Below are 6,894 nucleotides of genomic sequence, written 5' to 3'. Positions count from 1 at the left end.
TAGAACACAAGTTGTTGTGGGCGTTGATTTTGTCAATTTACTTACCGTTACTAGTCTTATCTTGATTCGGCGACATCGTGGGATGAAGCGGCCCGGACCAACCTTACACGTACGCTTACGTGAGACTGGTTCCACCGACTGACATGCACTAGTTGCATAAGTTAGCTAGCGGGTGTCTGTCTCTCCCACTTTAGTCGGATCGGATTCGATGAAAAGGGTCCTTATGAAGGGTAAATAGAAATTGGCATATCACATTGTGGTTTTCACGTAGGTAAGAAACATTCTTACTAAGAAACCTATAGCAGCCACGTAAAAATTTGCAACAACAATTAGAGGACGTCTAACTTGTTTTTGCAGCATGTGTCGTGTGATGTGATATGGCCAAAGGGATGTGATGAATGATATATGTGATGTATGAGATTGATCATGTTCTTGTAATAGGAATCATGACTTGCATGTCGATGAGTATGACAACCGGCAGGAGCCATAGGAGTTGTCTTAATTTATTTATGACCTGCGTGTCAATATATAACGTCATGTAATTACTTTACTTTATTGCTAAACCGTTAGCCATAGTAGTAGAAGTAATATATGATGAGACAACTTCATGAAGACACGATGATGGAGATCATGGTGTCATGCCGGTGACGACGATGACCATGGCGCCCCAAAGATGGAGATCATAAGGAGCAAAGTGATATTGGCCATATCATGTCACTATTTGATTGCATGTGATGTTTATCATGTTTTACATCTTATTTGCTTCGAACGACGGTAGCTTAAATAAGATGATCCCTCATAATAATTTCAAGAAAGTGTTCCCCCTAACTGTGCACCGTTGCGAAGGTTTGTTGTTTCGAAGCACCACGTGATGATCGGGTGTGATAGATTCTAACGTTCGAATACAACGGGTGTAAGCCAGATTTACACACGCAATACACTTAGGTTGACTTGACGAGCCTAGCATGTACAGACATGGCCTCGGAACACGGAAGACCGAAAGGTCGAGCATGAGTCGTATAGAAGATACGATCAACATGAAGATGTTCACCGATGTTGACTAGTCCGTCTCACGTGATGATCGGACACGGCCTAGTTGACTCGGATCATGTTTCACTTAGATGACTAGAGGGATGTCTATCTGAGTGGGAGTTCATTGAATAATTTGATTAGATGAACTTAATTATCATGAACTTAGTCTAAAATCTTTACAATATGTCTTGTAGATCAAATGGCCCACGCTAATGTTGCCCTCAACTTCAACGCGTTCCTAGAGAAAACCAAGCTGAAAGATGATGGCAGCAACTATACGGACTGGGTCCGGAACCTGAGGATCATCCTCATAGCTGCCAAGAAAGATTATGTCCTAGAAGCACCGCTAGGTGACGCACCCATCCCAGAGAACCAAGACGTTATGAACGCTTGGCAGCAGCGTGCTGATGATTACTCCCTCGTTCAGTGCGGCATGCTTTACAGCTTAGAACCGGGGCTCCAAAAGCGTTTTGAGCAACACGGAGCATATGAGATGTTCGAAGAGCTGAAAATGGTTTTCCAAGCTCATGCCCGGGTCGAGAGATATGAAGTCTCCGACAAGTTCTTCAGTTGTAAGATGGAGGAAAATAGTTCTGTCAGTGAGCACATACTCAAAATGTCTGGGTTGCACAACCGCTTGACTCAGCTGGGAGTTAATCTCCCGGATGACGCGGTCATTGACAGAATCCTTCAGTCGCTTCCACCGAGCTACAAGAGCTTTGTGATGAACTTCAATATGCAGGGGATGGAAAAGACCATTCCTGAGGTATATTCAATGCTGAAATCAGCGGAGGTGGAGATCAAAAAGGAACATCAAGTGTTGATGGTGAATAAAACCACTAAGTTTAAGAAAGGCAAGGGTAAGAAGAACTTCAAGAAGGACGACAAGGGGGTTGCCGCGCCCGGTAAGCAAGCTGCCGGGAAGAAGCCAAAGAATGGACCCAAGCCCGAGACTGAGTGTTTTTATTGCAAGGGAAGTGGTCACTGGAAGCGGAACTGCCCCAAATACTTAGCGGACAAGAAGGCCGGCAACACTAAAGGTATATGTGATATACATGTAATTGATGTGTACCTTACCAGTACTCGTAGTAGCTCCTGGGTATTTGATACCGGTGCGGTTGCTCACATTTGTAACTCAAAGCAGGAGCTGCGGAATAAGCGGAGACTGGCGAAGGACGAGGTGACGATGCGCGTCGGGAATGGTTCCAAGGTCGATGTGATCGCCGTCGGCACGCTACCTCTACATTTACCTACGGGATTAGTTTTAAACCTCAATAATTGTTATTTAGTGCCAGCTTTGAGCATGAACATTGTATCAGGATCTCGTTTAATTCGAGATGGCTACTCATTTAAATCCGAGAATAATGGTTGTTCTATTTATATGAGAGATATGTTTTATGGTCATGCCCCGCTGGTGAATGGTTTATTCTTAATGAATCTCGAGCGTAATGTTACACATATTCATAGTGTGAATACCAAAAGATGTAAGGTTGATAATGATAGTCCCACATACTTGTGGCACTGCCGCCTTGGTCACATAGGTGTCAAACGCATGAAGAAGCTCCATGCAGATGGACTTTTGGAGTCTCTTGATTACGAATCATTTGACACGTGCGAACCATGCCTCATGGGTAAAATGACCAAGACTCCGTTCTCAGGAACAATGGAGCGAGCAACCAACTTATTGGAAATCATACATACTGATGTGTGCGGTCCAATGAGTGTTGAGGCTCGCGGTGGCTATCGTTATGTTCTCACCCTCACTGATGACTTGAGTAGATATGGGTATGTCTACTTAATGAAACACAAGTCTGAGACCTTTGAAAAGTTCAAGGAATTTCAGAGTGAGGTTGAGAATCAACGTGACAGGAAAATCAAGTTCTTGCGATCAGATCATGGGGGAGAATACTTGAGTCACGAATTTGGCACGCACTTAAGGAAATGTGGAATAGTTTCACAACTCACGCCGCCTGGAACACCTCAGCGTAATGGTGTGTCCGAACGTCGTAATCGCACTCTATTGGATATGGTGCGATCTATGATGTCTCTTACCGATCTACCACTGTCATTTTGGGGCTATGCTTTAGAGACTGCCGCATTCACTTTAAATAGGGCTCCGTCGAAATCCGTTGAGACGACACCGTATGAATTATGGTTTGGGAAGAAACCTAAGCTGTCGTTTCTAAAAGTTTGGGGATGCGATGCTTATGTCAAGAAACTTCAACCTGAAAAGCTCGAACCCAAGTCGGAAAAATGCGTCTTCATAGGATACCCTAAAGAAACTATTGGGTATACCTTCTACCTCAGATCCGAAGGCAAGATCTTTGTTGCCAAGAATGGATCCTTTCTAGAGAAAGAGTTTCTCTCGAAAGAAGTAAGTGGGAGGAAAGTAGAACTTGATGAAGTATTACCTCTTGAACCGGAAAGTGGCGCAACTCAGGAAAATGTTCCTGAGGTGCCTGCACCGACTAGAGAGGAAGTTAATGATGATGATCATGAAACTTCAGATCAAGTTGCTACTGAACTTCGTAGGTCCACAAGGACACGTTCCGCACCAGAGTGGTACGGCAACCCTGTCTTGGAAATCATGTTGTTAGACAACGGTGAACCTTCGAACTATGAGGAAGCGATGGCGGGCCCAGATTCCGACAAATGGCTAGAAGCCATGAAATCCGAGATAGGATCCATGTATGAAAACGAAGTATGGACTTTGACTGACTTGCCCGATGATCGGCGAGCCATAGAAAATAAATGGATCTTTAAAAAGAAGACAGACGCAGATGGTAATGTGACCATCTACAAGGCTCGACTCGTCGCTAAGGGTTATCGACAAGTTCAAGGGGTTGACTACGATGAGACTTTCTCACCCGTAGCGAAGCTGAAGTCCGTCCGAATCATGTTAGCAATTGCCGCATTCTATGATTATGAGATATGGCAAATGGACGTCAAAACGGCATTCCTTAACGGCTTTCTTAAGGAAGAATTGTATATGATGCAGCCGGAAGGTTTTGTCGATCCTAAGAATGCTAACAAGGTGTGCAAGCTCCAACGCTCAATCTATGGGCTGGTGCAAGCATCTCGGAGTTGGAACATTCGATTTGATGAGATGATCAAAGCGTTTGGGTTTACACAGACTTATGGAGAAGCCTGTGTTTACAAGAAAGTGAGTGGGAGCTCCGTAGCATTTCTCATATTATATGTGGATGACATACTGTTGATGGGAAATGATATAGAATTCTTGGAAAGCATAAAGGCCTACTTGAACAAGTGTTTTTCAATGAAGGACCTTGGAGAAGCTGCTTATATATTAGGCATCAAAATCTATAGAGATAGATCGAGACGCCTCATTGGTCTTTCACAAAGTACGTACCTTGACAAGATATTGAAGAAGTTCAATATGGATCAGTCCAAGAAGGGGTTCTTGCCTGTATTGCAAGGTGTGCAATTGAGCACGGCTCAATGCCCGACCACGGCAGAAGATAGAGAAAAGATGAGTGTCGTCCCCTATGCCTCGGCCATAGGGTCTATTATGTATGCCATGCTGTGTACCAGACCTGATGTAAACCTTGCCGTAAGTTTGGTAGGAAGGTACCAAAGTAATCCCGGCATGGAACACTGGACAGCGGTCAAGAATATCCTGAAGTACCTGAAGAGGACTAAGGATATGTTTCTCGTTTATGGAGGTGACGAAGAGCTCGTCGTAAAGGGTTACGTCGATGCTAGCTTCGACACAGATCTGGATGACTCTAAGTCACAAACCGGATACGTGTATATTTTGAATGGTGGGGCAGTAAGCTGGTGCAGTTGCAAGCAAAGCGTTGTGGCGGGATCTACATGTGAAGCGGAGTACATGGCAGCCTCGGAGGCAGCACAAGAAGCAATCTGGGTGAAGGAGTTCATTACCGACCTAGGAGTCATTCCCAATGCGTCGGGCCCGATGACTCTCTTCTGTGACAACACTGGAGCTATTGCCCTTGCCAAGGAGCCCAGGTTTCACAGGAAGACCAGGCATATCAAGCGTCGCTTCAACTCCATTCGTGAAAGTGTTCAAAATGGAGACATAGATATTTGTAAAGTACATACGGACCTGAATGTAGCAGATCCGTTGACTAAACCTCTCCCTAGAGCAAAACATGATCAACACCAGAACTCTATGGGTGTTCGATTCATCACAATGTAACTAGATTATTGACTCTAGTGCAAGTGGGAGACTGTTGGAAATATGCCCTAGAGGCAATAATAAAATGGTTATTATTATATTTCCTTGTTCATGATAATTGTCTATTGTTCATGCTATAATTGTGTTATCCGGAAATCGTAATACATGTGTGAATACATAGACCACAACACGTCCCTAGTGAGCCTCTAGTTGACTAGCTCGTTGATCAAAAGATAGTCATGGTTTCCTGACTATGGACATTAGATGTCATTGATAACGGGATCACATCATTAGGAGAATGATGTGATGGACAAGACCCAATCCTAAGCATAGCACAAGATCGTGTAGTTCGTTTGCTAGAGCTTTTCCGAATGTCAAGTATCATTTCCTTAGACCATGAGATTGTGCAACTCCCGGATACCGTAGGAGTGCTTTGGGTGTGCCAAACGTCACAGCGTAACTGGGTGACTATAAAGGTGCACTACGGGTATCTCCGAAAGTGTCTGTTGGGTTGGCACGAATCGAGACTGGGATTTGTCACTCCGTATGACGGAGAGGTATCTCTGGGCCCACTCGGTAATGCATCATCATAATGAGCTCAATGTGACCAAGTGGTTGATCACGGGATCATGCATTACGATACGAGTAAAGTGACTTGCCGGTAACGAGATTGAACGAGGTATTGGGATAGCAACGATCGAGTCTCGGGCGAGTAACGTACCGATCGACAAAGGGAATTGTATACGGGATTGATTGAATCCTCGACATCGTGGTTCATCCGATGAGATCATCGAGGAGCATGTGGGATCCAACATGGGTATCCATAACCTGCTGTTGGTTATTGTCCGGAGAGTCGTCTCGGTCATGTCTGCGTGTCTCCCGAACCGGTAGGGTCTACACACTTAAGGTTCGGTGACGCTAGGGTTGTTGAGATATTAGTATGCGGTAACCCGAAAGTTGTTCGGAGTCCCGGATGAGATCCCGGACGTCACGAGGAGTTCCGGAATGGTCCGGGGGTGAAGAATTGTATATAGGAAGTCCAGTTTCGGCCATCGGGAAAGTTTCGGGGGTCACCGGTATTGTACCGGGACCACCGGAAGGGTCCCGGGGGTCCACCGGCTGGGGCCACCTATCCCGGAGGGCCCCATGGGCTGAAGTGGGAGGGGAACCAGCCCCTGATGGGCTGGTGCGCCCCCCTTGGGCCTCCCCCTGCGCCTAGGGTTGGAAACCCTAGGGGTGGGGGCGCCCCACTTGGCTTGGGGGGCAAGCCACCCCCTTGGTCGCCACCCCCCATCTAGATGGGATCTAGAGGGGCCGGCGCCCTCCTGGACCCCTATATAAAGAGGGGGAAGGGAGGGCTGCACACCCTAGCCCCCGCGCGCCTCTCTCTCCCTCCCGTGACACCTCTCCCTCTCGCTGAGCTTGGCGAAGCCCTGCCGAGATCACCGATGCTTCCACCACTATGCCGTCGTGCTGCTGGATCTCCATCAACCTCTTCTCCCCCCTTGCTGGATCAAGAAGGAGGAGACGTCTTCCCCAACCATACGTGTGTTGAACGCAGAGGTGCCGTCCGTTCGGCGCTCGGTCATCGGTGATTTGGATCACAACGAGTACAACTCCATCAACCCGGTTCTCTTGAACGCTTCCGCTTGCGATCTACAAGGGTATGTAGATGCACTCCTATTCCCCTCGTTGCTAGATGA

This window comes from Triticum aestivum, chromosome 5A (genome assembly GCF_018294505.1).
Source record: "Triticum aestivum cultivar Chinese Spring chromosome 5A, IWGSC CS RefSeq v2.1, whole genome shotgun sequence".
Lineage (NCBI taxonomy): Eukaryota > Viridiplantae > Streptophyta > Magnoliopsida > Poales > Poaceae > Triticum > Triticum aestivum.
The sequence above is the reverse complement of the archived record's forward strand: the minus strand, read 5'-3'. Positions refer to the sequence as shown.